Source organism: Rousettus aegyptiacus, unplaced genomic scaffold (genome assembly GCF_014176215.1).
Source record: "Rousettus aegyptiacus isolate mRouAeg1 unplaced genomic scaffold, mRouAeg1.p scaffold_m13_p_2, whole genome shotgun sequence".
NCBI lineage: Eukaryota > Metazoa > Chordata > Mammalia > Chiroptera > Pteropodidae > Rousettus > Rousettus aegyptiacus.
The window spans coordinates 132,909,723-132,927,132 of record NW_023416295.1 but is presented as its reverse complement, the minus strand read 5'-3'; the positions used below and the strand labels follow the sequence as shown (position 1 = coordinate 132,927,132).

The 17,410-nt window shown below is 38.5% G+C and overlaps 1 protein-coding gene across 1 annotated transcript in view; it reads left to right on the top strand.

Annotated features, from left to right (window-relative positions):
- The window catches only part of PCED1B (PC-esterase domain containing 1B), a 113,089-nt gene that overhangs the window by 1,183 nt on the left and 94,496 nt on the right, over positions 1 to 17,410 (top strand). The window contains exon 2 of the mRNA XM_036236582.1: positions 14,164 to 14,240. The gene's annotated coding sequence lies outside the window, so the exon portion shown is untranslated. The remainder of the gene's footprint in view (positions 1 to 14,163; positions 14,241 to 17,410) is intronic.

Genomic DNA, 17,410 nt, shown 5'->3' with positions numbered 1-17,410 from the left:
GGCGCAAGCGCGGATAGACCATCCGCCTCTCCCCCTGACCCCCAAAAAGCCAGGGTGGACAAATATCAGATGGAGGGCGTGGGGCTGATGAGCTTTTAGATTAAAAATCCATTTTTGTTTAATTCTGAGATCAATTTTAACGATAGGATTTATCTGAACCAAATGGCCCATTTGTCCATTTTACCCAGCTTAAAAGAGAGAAATTACTGCCCTGACAAGAGATACTAACCCAAGCAAAAGGGACAGGGACGGGGAGACTGTAAAGAGAACCAGATTGAGAAAACAATGGGGGCAGGGCTCACTCATAACGTGTAATATTAAAGAATGAAAATGATAACAACCAACTCCCTTACTCCCCCCGCTCCCACACACACACTTGAGCAACCTGAATTTAGTGAGAGTTGGTCCCTCCACTGTGCATGAATGGATTCATGTGGTAGTAGCACAGATGTACAGTGCCATATTTACATAGAATTGTGTGCATTATTAATTTAGTTAGCCTGTTTGTGGAATAAATCTGGAATCGCACTAGTAAATCAAGAGTTTTCAGGTGAGAGCAGCTTATCAGGTGAGTTTCAGTTTCACGAAAAGTTGAATTTCACCGTAAGAATAATACAGCTTCAAATGCTTCAGGAAAGCATTCTTTACTGGGAGCTCCCAGGGAGGAGGCAGAGGTTGAGATTTTTCTTATTAAGAAACATTTCCTAGGCTTCTCAAAAAACTTGGTCTCCAGACCTTCATTTTACAGTTAGAATGGTTAACACAAAGAAATGGAATTAAAATTACTCAGAGGAATACTTTTAAATGACTAATAAATGACCAGGTTTTTGCAGTATTTTACTATTATTCTATTCACAGGAAACCATGAAAGCAGAAGAAAGACCTGTATTTAATACAAAAACAGTCTAAAAAGAATAAGTGACTTTCAAAAATGGAAACAGAAGGTTATGTTATTATAGCTGCAGGCACATCATAGAAACATTATGCAAAGATTACACAGCACAAATAAATGGACTCAAAATCCATAGACGAGTTTATTTCTCTGTTTGAAGACCTGATTTGGAGGATCCTGCACACATGTCAAGGGGAAAGGAGTCGTGAAAGGAATAGGTTCAGTTAGCTTGGAAAAGGGAAAGCTAAGAGTTGACCTTAATAATGGTGTAAGGTGCGAACTAATTTTGTAGAGGATAACCTTTTATCTTTCTAGCATCCCTTCACTTTCTACCTGGTCCTCTCTTTCCACTAGAAGGGCAGCAACTTTATGTCTTGGTTGCTGCTCTTTTCTTAGCTCCTAAAACACTGCTTGACACTGGGTTGGCATTCGAGATTTTTGATAATAAACTGATAAATGGGGCACCTATTTTAGGCTTACCCCACCTGAGTCTGCAGGTTGCCGACTCAGTCTATTTATTTTGAAAAGTTTCCGCGAGAGATGAGGGGAAGATGGGGGAAGAGGAACCCTGCAAACATTGTTTGAGTCCTAGATCGAGTAAGACCTGAAGGCCGCCGCACATTTTACTTCCTTTTTAGTTACATCCTCCACTCCCTTCCTTTTTTAGCTGAAATGATTTTGAGTTGTGTTCCTGTCACTTGTGACTGAACGAGCCCTGGTACATATAATGATGTTAATAGTAAATCTATATTGGGCCATTATGATGTGCGAGAGACTAAGCTTTCTGTTTTACATGCATTATTTCATTTACTATTCACCATAACCCTGTGACATTGTATAATTCTATAACCCAGATGGTAATTGTGTTCCAAATTATTTGAAAATGGAATGAAATGAATTTAGCTTGAGGCTCCATTTGAAGGATTTAGATTAGACGGAAGAGACGTTTGTGACAGGGTAGTTCCAGCCTGGAATGGGTTACCAAGACAGATGGTTGAATTGCCTTCTCAGGAGTTTAAAAATAGGACAGATAGATATTCCTCTAGCCTTTTCCACGTGGCACAATCTATTGGTATTTTTGACCATTCAGTAATGACTCCAACAGATAGTAAAAGGGGGATTTACATTTGGTATAATTCTGAATCTGGCATGCTGAGATGCGTATTGTCCTGGGAGTATCTGGCCGGGTTTGGAAGTAACTCCTGTCTAGGAGCAGGGATTGGAACAGATGCAATTTCAGGTTCTTCTGGCCCTGTCATTTCCAGAATGTCTCAGGCTGCAATCAAACACTTAAGAAATTAGAGATATGAGACAACAAATTGTTAGAGCTCTAGCTTGGTGATTCGGAGTCATTTTTACTAAGAATGAACACTTTGGTATCACTTTATATCTTATGAAGGGCTTTCGGATGCCATATCTCATTTGATTATAGCATGTATCCTATAATCGGGTGTAGCTGGGACACCAGCAGATATGTAATGTCGCCTCTTTTTAAACCTGGGGTACACATTGGTGTTCTTCAGGGACAGTGCTCACTGAGGTTTCTACCACTGTAGAGCCTGATTGTTGCACACAGGAGCTTTCTGTTGAGGTGTCCTCACCCTGGGGGTGGCACTCTTGGTAGGGTTTTTACAACATGACTGTCACCTTGGCCCAAAGGAAACACATATTTTTGCCCACCCTCTCTGGAAGTGCACTCTGCTCCTGCAGCAGCCCGTTTTTTTATTCGGTCTACTCCAGTTGCTTTTTTTTAAATTGCCCAAGATTTGTGGTAGAACCATCTCTCACCCAGTACTGTGTTTCTCACTATGTGGTGACTCGGGCACCAGCCCCTGTGCTCTCTGAATTCCAGGAGGCATGTGGCAAGTTGTGGCTTCGTCCTGGAAGCTCCCTAGGCTAAAAATGGAGGGAACTGGGAGGACGTGCAAATAAGACCCACATGCCCTCTGTGGGAGAAGCCCATAGTGCGACGGACAACTCTTTAAGCAATCGCCACTCACCCATCTGATCTTTCTCCTGTTTTCAGGGACACAGACCAGATAGGTTCTTTTAAAAAATATATAGTTGAGATAAAATTCACCATTTGATCATTTTAAAGTATACTATTTTGTGATTTTAATATATTCGCATCATTGTGCAACCAACACCACTATCTAATTCCAGAATAATTTCATCATCCCGCTCCATCCAAAGAAGTCCTGTACCCATTAAGCAGTCACTCCCATTACCCCCCTCCTCCCAGCCCCTGGCAACCACGAACCTACTTTCTGTCACTATGGATTTGCCTATTATGGACATTTTATATAAATGGAATCATACAATATGTGGCCTTTGTGTCTCGCTTCTTTCACTTAGCATGTTTTCAAGGTTTGGTTGGGGTTTTTTGGCTAATGGTTGTAGAACCAGTTGGAAATATCCCTTTGAAAGTCTCGCATGGTTGGTTTAGCACACTTGAACTTAGAATATGGGGCATCAGCACCTTATTATTTTCAGTCTTGAGACCTAAAGCCCCATTTACCCTGAGTCTTCAATTATAAAAGTGTTAAACCCCTGTGTAATTACAGAAACCTAGGAATTTTATGAGCTGAAGAGATCTAAGTTTTATTCTCGGGGAAAAAAGTACTTTAATCTCTCCATAAACCCCAAGAAATGATAAAGCATATGACAATTAATGATTTCTTAAATGGTGTTGGTTTCACAATAATGTGAATTTTATCTCAACTATATATTTTTTAAAAGAACCTATCCGGTCTGTGTTCCTGAAAACAGGAGAAAGATCAGATGGGTGAGTGGGGATTGCTTAAAGAGTTGCCCGTCCCACTATGGGCTTCTCCCACAGAGGGCATGTGGGTCTTATTTGCACGTCCTCTCAGTTCCCTCCATTTTTAGCCTAGGGAGCTTCAAATTAATCTGATATCTGATAACAATGTGTCTGCTATTGCCCAGCCCCAGGAACACGGACTTTTAGAACACAGGTACTAATCAGAGCAGGTCTAGGTTTAATTTCCTCATCGGAGTCAGCTGTCACTGTGCTTTGCAGACACAAGCTCCTCCTCCTCCCTGGTGAGTGGTGTCAGTACCATTCCTGCTTCAGGAAAAGTAACTTAGAGGAGGTTCTCGATAGTTTTAATCTATTTTAATACTATGTGATCATTTTAATCTATTAAGTATTCAGTTATGATAGGGGTAGCACACATTCATTGCAGCATCATTTCTAACAGAAAAAAATATGGTACCTCCTTAACGTGCAACGGGGATGTGGGTGAATAAATTAGTGTACATCCATCTGGTGTCGAACTATACTGTCATTAAAAGTAATGTGGCAGAGAAATATCTGGTGCCACAGCAAAAAATTACAAAAAGGTACTATTTCAACTTTTGTAAAAGAAAATATATATAGGAATTATACGTATGCATAGATCATCTGAAACAGTATGTATCTGTCATAACAATGGTTTAAAATTTTTTTCTCTTCCCTTATCTGCATTTTCTATACTTCTGTAATACTTTTATGATAAGAAAAAGCACAATGAGAACTTAAAACTGTTCAGAGTTACATATGACTAAGTCATGGGCATCGATGTTTCAGCTTTATTGTGATTCCTACATAATATTCAGAGATTTTAGTTTCAGAGAACAAAACTCTCTTCTGACTTCTCAGGCAGGAAGTGACTCTGATTTCCCCTGATCTGAGGTATAATAATTGCTGTTCCCTCTTAACATTACAATTATTTATTTGGCAAATATTTACTAAGCATCTAGTATGTGCTGGGCACTATTCTTTAGTCTGAGAACTACAACAACACATAAATGCTATGATAATCATGCAAGTCTTTTCTGGAATGAGGCATCTATAGTCACTGACATATTTCTTGTTGGCCAGTTGTCCACATTTCCAGCTCTGGGATTCAGCGCGCTTGGTTGAGATCAAGTCTCAGCAGCTGTGAATCTTTCTCCACAACACATTCTTAGATCAGCCTTTGTGAAGGTACCATAGTCCCCTGCCCCAGATCACCATTTTTTTTTTCCAGCGAGAGACAAAAATAAACAACTGAAAACCTTTTTTCCTAATTCTAAAAATACTATGTGATCATTGTAGAAAAATTGGAAGAGACAGGGAAAAAAATGTAAAGAACCAGAGAATGCCACTCATTTTATTGGTGAATTACATTTCTCCATTGTAGTGAGGAACCTGGAAAGTTTGCAAAAGGATGATTTTCTCTTTGTCACGATTATATAATGAGAAAAACAAGCAGACCCTTTTTTTTAATACTCCGAAATTCTCAGCCCTCAGGATGAAATAAGCATATGATAATTTGCTTTATAATATCCAGTGTGTCAAAGCCCTGCATCTGGCATTACAGTTACCTCTTGTGATTTCGGTCATGAATGATAGGTGCTCTGATTTTCATTTTGCTCATTATCAGCCCGAAGGGATCATCTAATTGAATTCCTAAATGCTATTATCTCTCTCAAAACTGAGGCTAATTTTGTCTCTCTGATAAATACAGATAATATTTAACAAACGCGGTTTAGAGAACTATATGCAGCATTCGGACTCCTATTTCATGCTTTCCTGTAGCAGTAATTAATTTATCGTATCTTTGTAAAGGTGCTATCTGATTATTCAAGGAAATATCTGATTTGAAGCCATCATTAATTACTAACCACATTAACATGAAATAAAGAAAAAATAATAAACTCTATTATATGGCCAGCATTATTGCAAATACTTATTCAATTATTTTCAGCAAATACAAGGCCCTCGTGGTAGATGTCCCATGCATAATTTGCTCTGGAGTTCTGACCTTTCAGTTTGTAATAGTGAAAAGAAACATCACATTCATAGAGGGAAAGATAGAAAGACCTCTAGAAAGATCCAAGAAAGTGGGCTTGGTAATGAGACACAACATTTATGGCATTCTCACTACACACCAGGCTTCTTATTTAATTCTTACAAGGGCACGAAGAGATGGCCATTAACATCCCTATTTTCTAATGAGAGAAGTGGGGCTTAGCTGTTTTCTATAGCTTCTTCAAGATTAGCAGTAGAACCAGACCTTTCACCCACATCTGTCTCATTTGATCTCATACTTAACCATTAGCTCTAATGTTTCCCATTAGGGAGTAGAAAGGTTAGCCATAATTTAAATTCCATTCAGCAAATATTGTCAGTCCTGGCCACACTCCTAGAGCCATGATAGGGTCGCTCTCCTCTAGGAATGTGCAGTGTTATTTGAAATAAGTATAGGATATAAGACAGTATACAATTCAATTTCAAATTGGATATAACCAAGAGCCAAAATATTTGCAACAGAAAATATGTACTCTGGGTATTCAAAAATATTAATACGGCAGTTAGATATGTGAGAAACCATTTGAATGGTCAAGGATGAAAATTATCTCAGAATTAAGCAATGATAATATAAACTGTATGGTCCATTTTATCCATGGCATTCATAATAAAGAGAACTATACAAAATGAAAGTAGTATCTCTTTCCCAATACATACAAAGGGTCTGAAACATCCTCCAATTGTATGCCAAATAGCAATATTTAAAAAAATAAATTAAAAAGGGCATAAAGAATCAAATCCCTGGGTTCTGGTGCCAGAACTTTCACTTATTAACTGTACGTATAATTTTGGATAGATGACCTGGTCTTTCAGATTCTCGGCTTCTCCATTTGTAAAAAGGAAATGTAGTACCAATATAATCACTGTTTGATTTCACAATGTTAACTGAGATAACGCATATGAAAAGTGCTTTGGAACTATAAAGCTATAAGAGTATTATGCTAAGTCCCTATCATGTGTTATTCATCTTTATTGCCCTATGCTTTGGAAATGATCTGACACAGCACAGATATTTAACAAATGTTTGTTGAATCTAATGGAACCGAAGCTTGGTTTATGTACAAAATAAACAGAGCTGGAGAAGTGTCTCACTACAGTGATTTCTGTACTTATTATGTGGCTCCCTTGAGTCCAGTTGTACCATAGTACAGCAGGTTCTTGTTTGAAGGACCTGCCATTGGCTTAGCCCTGCCTTACTCTTCATGGTGCCCTCTCAGCTGCTTCAGGCTGCAATGAGCCACGAGTCTGCATGCCTGGGCTTCTCAAAGTCCCTCCTTAAAGCTGGCATGTTGTAGGGAACATCCAAGGTGGAGCCCTTTAATTAAGAGTGATGATTGGCAATCTCAACACACACTGGAGAGTACCCAAAGGGTTTCTGAACTACAGGGAAAAGTAAAATAAAAAGTGATAGTAATAATTGCTCTCTCCAGAGAACAGTTTTTGACATGCTGCTACTTGCTTCTTGGATTGTGATAGAAATGCACGGTAGGAAACCAAGGAAGATTTCCTTGGAAGCTGTTGTGCAGAAGAGGTCAGGTGCAAATCTAAACAAGTTACTGGAGTATGGGTCTGTTCATGGACATTTTTTACTTTACAGAAACAGCAGGATAATGGAAAGAAAAAATTCTGTTGTGGCAGTAGTCCACATTTATCTCAAAGCAGAATTTTCCATTGACTCAATTAGATTTATTAAAACTATTGGACATTTAAATCCCTCTTTTCTAAATCTCTTCTTCTGGGAAAAAAACTGAGAATCTTAGTTCTATTTTCACAAGCAGAATATATGTTGACCCAACAAGAATCAAACTGTTGTTTGTTCATTTGTTTGTTTGTTGAATATGTCTGGGGGAAACCTAAATAGTGGGATCCCCAGACGGGGTCACCTTAATAATATCAACATAGGTCAGCATGGCAGATCCAGAAACTTAATATTTTTGGTGTCCCAGAGTTAACTTGATGCATGTAGAATGATTTATAATATAAACCAAAATACATACCTATTAATTTAAAGCAAAAATCAAGTGAATCAGAACTTGATTATCAACCTAATCATATTCTCTGCCTATCAGAAAGTTTAAGGAACCCAAGTTTATAATCATACATCTTTGGTAAGTGGGAAATAATAGAAAAGAGTATATAATTAATTTGACAAGTTTAATGTTTAGTGGTATCAAGCTGTTAGACAAATCCATTGCCACGAAAGAGGTATTGTCAGCTGATAAGACCACGTATTCAGGTTGACTGATATGGCACTGTCATCCCTGGGCAGGAGGTGCCAAGTAGTTAATCAATGAAATCTTAAGTTACACAAGAAAAACAGTGACCTCATAACTCTGCCCCAATTAGAAAATCACTCTTTCTATTAAATATAATCTCTCCTTCTTCCTTCATTTATACAACAACAGAGAATGCAAAAGCAAAACAACATTATAAATAAAGCCGACGGTGATCAAGCAGAAGAGAGTCAGATGGACAAAGAACACAGAACTCTTATCAGAAAGATATCAGAAAGCTGCAGAGCCACCTGGCGAGAAAAGCCAGTCCTGAGAAGCAGGCATTTTGCAGAACCTCAGTAAAACATGACAAATACGTATATTGAAAGTAAACCAAATAACTACACGAGCATAAATTGAGTTCTGTCCAACCATTTGCTGAAAAAAAATTCCACAAACAGTCATGAGACAAGGATCATGCAGCATGCACAGAAAGAGGATTAGCAGAACGAGGGCAATGTCACCCAAATCAAGGAGCAAAACATTTGCTAGCACTCTATATGTGTTCCCTTTCAGTCACCAACCTCCCAATGGTGACCACACTCCTCACTTCTAACGACATAAGTTAGTTCTGCCTGTTTTTATACTTTATATAAATGAAATATGTAATCTTGGCTTCTATTGCTCAACTTTGTGCTTGAAAGAGTCATCTACATTTTTGCGTGTGGTGGTAGATCATTCTCACTGCCGTATAGTATTACACCGTGTGACTATATCACAATTTAACTAGTCATTTTGTTGTTCATGTGGGTAGTTTACAATTTTTGTCTATTACGAGTATTGTTGCCACGAACATTCTAATACATATCTTTTGAAGGAGACAATTTTATACGTATCTATTGGATATATATGTAGGTGTGTATTTGCTAGGTCACAGGTTATGCATTTATTCAACTTTAGTAGTAACTGCCAGTTTTCCAAAGTGGTTATACCAATTTATTCTCACAAGCAGTATTTGAGAATTCCTATTCCTCAACATCCTTGTCAGCACCATCTTTTTTATCCTAATAATTTTGGTGGGTAGGTAGTGGTATTCCATTGTGCTTTTAATTTGCATTTCCCTTATGACTACAGTAGCCTCTTCCTCGCCCCAGTCTGTTTTTTCCTTTTCTCAGTTTCAATCACCTGCTGTCAGCTGTGATCTGAAAATATCAAATGGAAGATTCCAGCAGTAAATGACTTATAAGTTTTAAATTATGAGTTATTCTGAATAACATAATGAAATCTCAGGATGTCCACTCCGTCCTGGTCGGGATGTGAATCATCTCTGTCCAGCAGGCATCTTTACACGGTCCACGCTTTTTGCCCCACAGACACTTAGCAGCCATCCTGGTTATCAGATTGACTGTCACAATATCTCAGTGCTTGTGTTCACATAACCCTTATTTCACTATCTTTGAGAATTCCTTCCCATTCACAGTCTGCTGTAAAGGACAGGCCTAAGTGGCCCTAAGCTCATCCCATGTCCACCTCACCCTATTCTAAATAGATGAGGAACAGACTTGTGGACGAAAATAAGACTCTCAAGAATTTGAGCCAAATTACAGAAACCACAATCAGTGGTTGTGGATTGGCACATCCAGTGAGGGCTAAGGTTGGCACCAGTGCATGCCAAAGACAAGTGCAACAAAATTTACTTGAGAACAAAATTTCAAATAATCAGAGGAAGCTAGTACTATTGAGAAAAGAAATTAGACATGCTTTAAAAGGCAAGAAGAGTCAAAAGAGAAAGAGTCAAAAGCAAAAGAAATAGAACAGAGACAAACAGACTTGTGTTTCTGACTTACTAGTTTGCAGCTTCAGTCTCTCTGAAGTCCATCTGGACTTTGTTTTCTGCTTCTGGACATCTGTAGGATTACTGGCTTTATCTTTACAGTTAAGTCCTCTTTTTAATTTGAGTAATTTCAGGAAAATTTGATTCCTAGCAAAGAATAATCTCTTGACTAATGGGTTTTTCTCCTCCTCCAGGCACCCAGTGCTTTGGTGTGGCCCTGCTCTCCCAGGTAAGAGAAGTGATCTGAAACTTTTATGTTACCAAGTACTTGGTTTTCTGACTTTTCCAGTAACATCTTAGGAAAGCAGTGTAGGGAGAAGGCAATTTTAGATACTAAGAAATAACAATTCATGATATCATTTTTAGCATCAGTTAAAATATATTTTAGGAGTCTTCCCAGAGTACCATCTATGATCTCAGTAGCTGACCACTTACTCTGCTTAAAAGGGGTTCATCATTACACATAAACCTTTTCTCGTACCCACATTTTCCACACACACACCATATCAACTCTTCTGTCAAACTGTAAGTGCTTTGAAAAAAGGACCTATGTCCCCACCATCTTCGCACACTTAGCACCTCAGTGCAATATCTAACAACCGTAGTATTCGTTTGAATGGATACATGTCATATATGTAATTTGAACAAATATTCTTTCTCCACCTCATGAATATATTGAGAATGCTGGGGCCTGATATTCAGATTTCACCTCTTCAGAAACTTTCCTTTTCCCTTTACCACTTTTTCTGATTTCCATATATCCTTGGACTTGTGTGAGCACTGCTAGAATTGTTTGAAGAGCACGAGGAGGAGAAGAAAACAATATTAGACTTTATTTAGCTCAGAAAAAGAAGACTTAGCAATGGCCCATTCACATTCATAAAGTTGTGATTAAAGATGTCAGTATAGGCAATTGAAAGGGCAATTTTCTGAGGCAATTTTCTGAACCTCCCATTCCATCTGAGTTCTCCCAACATTGACTCACAAATCCACAAGCTCACATCTATTACATGCGAGTCACAAAACTGACTTTCGGATGAAGACACAGTAGGCGTGTAGCATATTTGCATCAGTGCAGGTGTAAGTATATAAACCCAGTGACTCCAAAGGGCTACACTGTGCAGTGTTTAACTATTTCCTTGGAAAAGAGGCCATTCTCACAGAATTGATCTAAGGCCATACTAATAGAAATTGAGGGAATACTAATAGAAATTGTCAAATACAGGACTATTCATAAATACTGTTTTAGATAAATTATTTCAATGCATAAAAGACAGCTTTTTCTGAGAGACTACCATTAACATTTATTTCCCTTTTCTATGTCATTAATGGTAAGAGTAATATTCAGAAAACTCAAAAGTCACATATGGAAATAAAAGAAAATTATGTTTTGAGCATGTTTGGTTCTCTAGCATATTATGTACTTTTCTGGTACAATAGTATAATTTAGTTTCTAAACATTTCAATTTTTACAGAATGAATCATTGTTAATGTAGAAACCAACTAGATCATTCATTCATCAATCATACTTGCTTTTCTTTTTCTTGTATGTGTTTATCTTTTTACTAAAAAAGATATTAGGAATTTTTTCACTAGAAGTACTTTTTCCCTTTGGTTGTTTTGTTCGGTTTACAAGTAATGTGGTAAAGCTATTATTAACTTTGTGCTGGTTCAGATTCCTGTTCATAATATTGAGTAAGAAATTTGAGTCTTGTGCAATCCTCTAGTATCTCGAATCCGATGCCTTCCATACAGGAGATAAACAGAGAGCCCAAAAAGGGTGAGATAGAAAGGAAATGTTTTCTGGCCTTGGGAAAGGCCAATTACACTTTAGCTTATGGTGATAAATCCCTAAGAATTGACTGATTTTTATTTAATCATCTTGTTTCAACAAATTTGAAAAACCTAGATATCTGATCTTAAATAGAATCACTTATGATATTAAGTTCATTTTAAGATATTCATTTATTGAGCACATCTTTTGTTATATGTTCCAGAAGTTTCCGAGGAAAAGAAATATAGGTAGAAAAGAACAAAATATTATTTAGAACTAAACTATGATTATAGAAGGAAAAATCATTGATGTGGGGAGTCAAGATAGCTGAATGCTAGTCACTGTGGTATTAACAATGAGTGGAATAGTTCTGCCATTTATTTGGCTTTCTTGTATCCCTGGTTTTCCTTTAGTAAAATGAGATTCTTCCCATGACTGAAATCTCATTCTAAGACTCATTAACTTTTTTTTTTTATCATTTATCTTTTGACCTATACTTGTGACACAAAATCTTCTTAATTATTATGCATTTAATAATCCACCATTTAGTATCCATCATATATTAAATGCCAAAATTATTATTAGCTGCCTTAATATTTTTCATTCTAATTATATCAATGGAGAAAACTGTGAATTAAAAAGAAGACTTTGGTTTATTGTGCTTTATTTTTAAGAAGAGAACTCGGAGACAATAGCTTTTATCTAAAACCGCTATGCTATTGACTCCCAGAAAATTCTCAAGAAACTAAATTGCTCTTAGCAATTATCTTTGTTAATATATTTATATTATAGACTCACAGGCCACTTGCTCATTAGAAAACATGGTCTACCAAAATCATATTTTAATGTCATTAGCTTTTAAACATGAGAAACGATTTCAATGCTTGGAAAAGTCTGGCGATCATGATGATTATGTGTGGAAATTTTCAAGTAGAATGTATCAGGGAATATAAGTAGATTAAAGCATTTTGACATGTCTTACTATTTTTTTTTTGTGCAGTTTCACATAGTGACTTGTAATAATAATAAATAATGTAAAGATAATAAATTATTTTATCTACCCCCCCTGTCCCCACCTACTCCTCCAGGACTTCATTATACAATTATCTAATCAACATACCACCAGTCTGCAAGAAGTCTTTGTGATGTCAGGAGGAGATTCTAGGTTTTCTTTTAGGGCCAATGCATTGTAATGATAGGTTGAACAATAAAATTCCCATTATTGGTCAGAAATGATTGACTACTGGCAATTTCATATGGCTCAATCTAAAGAGCCTTGAATTTGAATTCCAAATAGTTAATGATACAATATTATCATCAATGTAAATAACTTAGAGAGTTTCTTCAGTTTCTCTTTAGCGATTTCGGCATATATGGCAAAGGGAATGGTTGCTATGATTGGGAGAAATGGAAAATGTTTGTTAAGCAAGCATAATTTTTCAAACCCCAGTAGCTTTAAAGGCCTTCCATTCCTGTCCTGTATGCTCTGGTATGTCCTAGTAAGGTCACAGATAAAATTTGACACATACTTGGTGGAGTATCTAAATAGAAAATGTACTGAAGCAAATCAAGAACAGAGTACAAAAAAAAAAAAAATCAAAGCACTGAGCAAACATTCAGAACTTTTGGCAGAGGAATTGGATGGCTTAAATCCCCATGACTCTTTGAGATATTAATAGTGATTCATTTTGCCATATTTTGGGCAGTTATATATTTATATATCATGCAGTGTGTGTGAGGCTTTTAAGGCTTGATGCCTTTTTGAAAAATGTGTTTCTTTGGGATAGAGTAGGGCAAGGAAGTGCCATTTTGTCATCTGTGTAGCATCCACCATACTGCACTCATTATATGCTAAGTAAAAGATGGGGGCTGCAGCAATGCCTGGAATGTGACTCCCATCTGCTCTGCCAGAAGCCATAATGAAGGCAAGAATTGCACAACAGTAGTAATTCACAGCTATTTATGATCATTTTAATAGCCAAGATCTAGATTAGAAGGCTATGTTTACATGCCATGCACCAGAATGGTTCCATGAATCATTCTCACAGTAACTTTCAGTCAAACCAATCAACCAGTTAATGAAAAACCAACCAGTCGGTCCTGAAGCTATGACTAACAGGTCTCTAAGTTAGCCTCTACTTTTTTGATGCTCCATGTATCAGAAACAGAATTGACTCTTGCCTCATCCACGTAGCCTCCCCTCCCCTGTCCTCTCTACAAGCCACGGCCCTACAACCCTTTTTCCACCCACGCTCAAAACCTTGGGACCTCAGGTAAATCAAAGGAGCTTTGGAAACTTCTGAAGAGCGCCTGTGAACATAATTTTAAAAAATGTTTATTTTTAGCACATTTATTTTCTCATTGTTCATTGCCCCATTTTGTGACTTCAATTAGTGATCCTCATAGCACATTTGCATCAAAATCAGTAGAACACTTTCCATTTGTCCATTTAAACTGACTTGAGGTTTTAGTTAATTATCACTTCCTGAGAGTCTGAAGGTCAGACTATTTCCTTTTGTTTCACATGGCAGTTAATCCTCTCATTAAGGGTGATGGAAAATGAATAATTAAACTCATGCCATTTTCTTATTTCAGATAATGAGAGGAACTGAGATCCTAGAGATATCATATGAGAAGACAGGAAAGTGTTGAAGACTACTTCCTGCAAATGGGTAAGTTTCTTTCCTCTGGTTTTATAGTAAAGATGGTTCAGCTAAGGCTCTTCCATCGAATTAAAATAAAACAAAATGAAAATGGAAACAGCTATTGGGCTCACTTTTGCCAATTACTGGCTGTGTGATTTAGGGAAAGGCAGCTAACCTTTTGACATTAATGGTTTTCTTACTTGTAAAATGGAGATAATAACCAACTTAGAGAACCACTTGCATTAACTTGACCCACTTTGTGAGTCATTTTGACCCACTGAGTTAAAGATTCAAGTTAAATTGTGTTGGGCCCTGGGAAAAAACCCAGGTAGCCATGCCCTAGGAAATTCGACTTTTACCCATCATCTTCTAATTACTCTAAAGAGATGTTTTTGGTGGGTGGAGGCCATAGAAAGACACAATGGATGACACCCAAGAGAGCACACCTGGTGAGGGACGGTATCTCTGCTCTTCCTCTGGTTTCCCATCTCGCTGGCAGCTGCTCACCCTATGCCTCCCAGTCCTGTTCTAATGAGACTAGTGAGGGGACTACCTTTGTATTGTGACTCCGGCCTCACCTGACCATGTTTTAGGGGAAACTGAAGCTCGTGCTGACTAAGAGTGGACCCACCCCCACTGAGGAAGTCTCGGCCCCCTGAGGGAATACCTCACAGGCTAACATGGTTATTTCTTTTGTTGCACCAGGCAGTGGACTGTACAAAGTAGAGATAGGGCCCCGCAAGATGCAGAGTTCAGGAAAGCTCAAGAGGAAGGGGGATTCTGGCTTGGTTTTGAAAGACCAGTAGCTTTCAGATTCCCAGAGAGAAGGAGAGAAGATGTTCCAAGTCAGCAAGGAGAATGAGCAAAGTGGGAAGTGTCTGGGATGAGCCTAGGATAAGAACTCTTCCCAGAGGCTGGACTATAGACTACAAGTGTAAGGAAGTAATGGGAGCTCGGCTGATCAGATAGGGTTGGGTCAAGGCCTTAGACTTTATCCTGTAGTCATTACAGACATTGGAGGGCGAAGGCAGTATTTTAGGGAGAAAAGTGTGTAGTGCTGTGCATGTGGAATCAGTGGGGATAGATTTGGTGGGAGGGTCGTAGAGCCTGAGGTAGTAGAGACTGGGGAATGAAAAAGAAAAGAAGATGCTCTGTGGCGATTACATGAGTACGCGCGTTGATTACACGCAAAGGGGAAGAAACCTGCTCAAAACTTAAATTTTAACATTTAGTTTGTCAATGCTTTACCCAAAGCTGTCATTCAGTAAATACTGATTGGATTTTTGTAGGGAAAACATTTTGTCCCTTTAGAAAAGGTTCTAGTAAGAAAGAAGTAGCTTTAAAATTGCTTCTGGAAGAAAAAAGTCACAGGGGAAAGCAAGCGGAGCATGAGTGATTGAAAGAGTGACAAAATGCTGGTGTCTTTCAAAAGAAAACACCCATCAGCTGACGCTTAAATGTGACAGGTACTTTCTTGCAGCTCTTTTATTTCCTCATAAATATTGGAAAATACTTTCTATATCTTCCCATAAAGTGTAGAAAAATATCCTAATAATGATGCTATTATCGTTTTTTAATTGAAAACCATATGAAAGTTAGAAAATTAAATCTGGAAGAGAATTTAGATATCCTCTCATCCTTTCACAGAAGCAGAAACAGACAAGAGGGTGAATGACTCACCCAGAGCTGTCCAGCAGAGTCTGCAAGACCCATTGCTAGAAAGTTATTGCTTCAACTCCTGGTCTGGCGCTCTATCTGCTTTGCCACAAGACCCTCCAAATACAATCTTGTTGCTGACAGAGAAGAGCTGGCGCTTTCTATTTTCTCTTTCTAATAGCAAGTACTGTTTTATAGGCTAAAGTCCTCACATTTCTCCTTACTGTGTAATTTTCCCTTGTTTATGGAATTAAATAATTAACGGTGAGGTAATCCTTGTGGTGAAGATACCCTCACCCAGGACAGGGCAAGTTGTGTAGAGGGAAGGAAAGTGAGTGTGCATAGGAAAGTACTCTGGCCAGCCTGCTCAACCGGGGTTCAAGGTAAGGTAAATTCACAAAGCAGCAGCAAATTACTGGCCTTGAATTCACATGTGCCCATGTGGACTATCATCCCAGACCTTTAAGCAGAGGCATGAAGCTCCCTGTCAGAGAGTCACAGGAGTCACCTCTGTGTGAGTCTCTTCTCCATTTTCATAGGAGGTCTAAGATGATTCAGTTACCAGTTCCAAAATGGAGGCAGGGTTCTCCACAGCACCAACCAATTCTCCAATACCTGCTGGGTATCCTACAATTTAACTCAATTCTGACACTATTTACCCAGATATAGCATCAGATCCGACTGGTTAAGTGCTCAACTCTACAAGAGTGCCTCCCTGCCTCCATTCCAGATGCCAATCACAAGTCTGGTTGTTACCTGGGCTTCTGACCCACTGACTATTCATTGGAGGTCACAATTACCACCTCTTTAATTTGCTAGAGCAGCTCACTAAACTCAGAGAAACATTTCACTTATTAGATTATTGGTTTGTTATAAAAAGATATAATTCAGGAACAGCCAGATGGAAGAAATGCATAGGGAAAGGTATGAGGAAAGGACACAAGAGTTTGATGCCCTCTCCCCGAATCTCCACGTGTTCATGCACCTGGAAGCTCTCTGCACCCACCTACTTTGGGGATCTATACAGGCTTCCTTGTGTAGGCATGATCAATAATAAACTCTATTTCCAGCCCTTCTCCCCAATCTGGAGCATGGAGGATGCGGCTGAAAATTCTAAGCTTCTAATCATGACTTGGTCTTTATGATAACCAGCAGCCCCCATCCAGGAGCCCACCCAGAGTTGCCTCATTAGAACCAAAGATGGTCTTAGGGCTCTTATCACTTAGGAATTTACAAGAGTTTTAGGAGCCCTGTGTCAGGGACTGGGATGAAAACCAAATATATATTTCTTATTATAAATCACAGTATCACAGGGCCCCTCCCCTGACCTTGCCGAAGTCTCCACTTCCTACAGGGTACCCAGCAGCCTCAATTTCCTGTTCTCTGCTTTTCCTCTAACCTTTTTCATTCCTTAGGCCCAGCCTCTCATCCAGGTTAAATTGCATTTCTCCACCATACCATACACAGTTCAGGGCCCTGCTTCCTCAGCTTCCTGTCCATGGCACCTTCTCCCCCAGACCTGTTTCTCTCCATGTATTAAG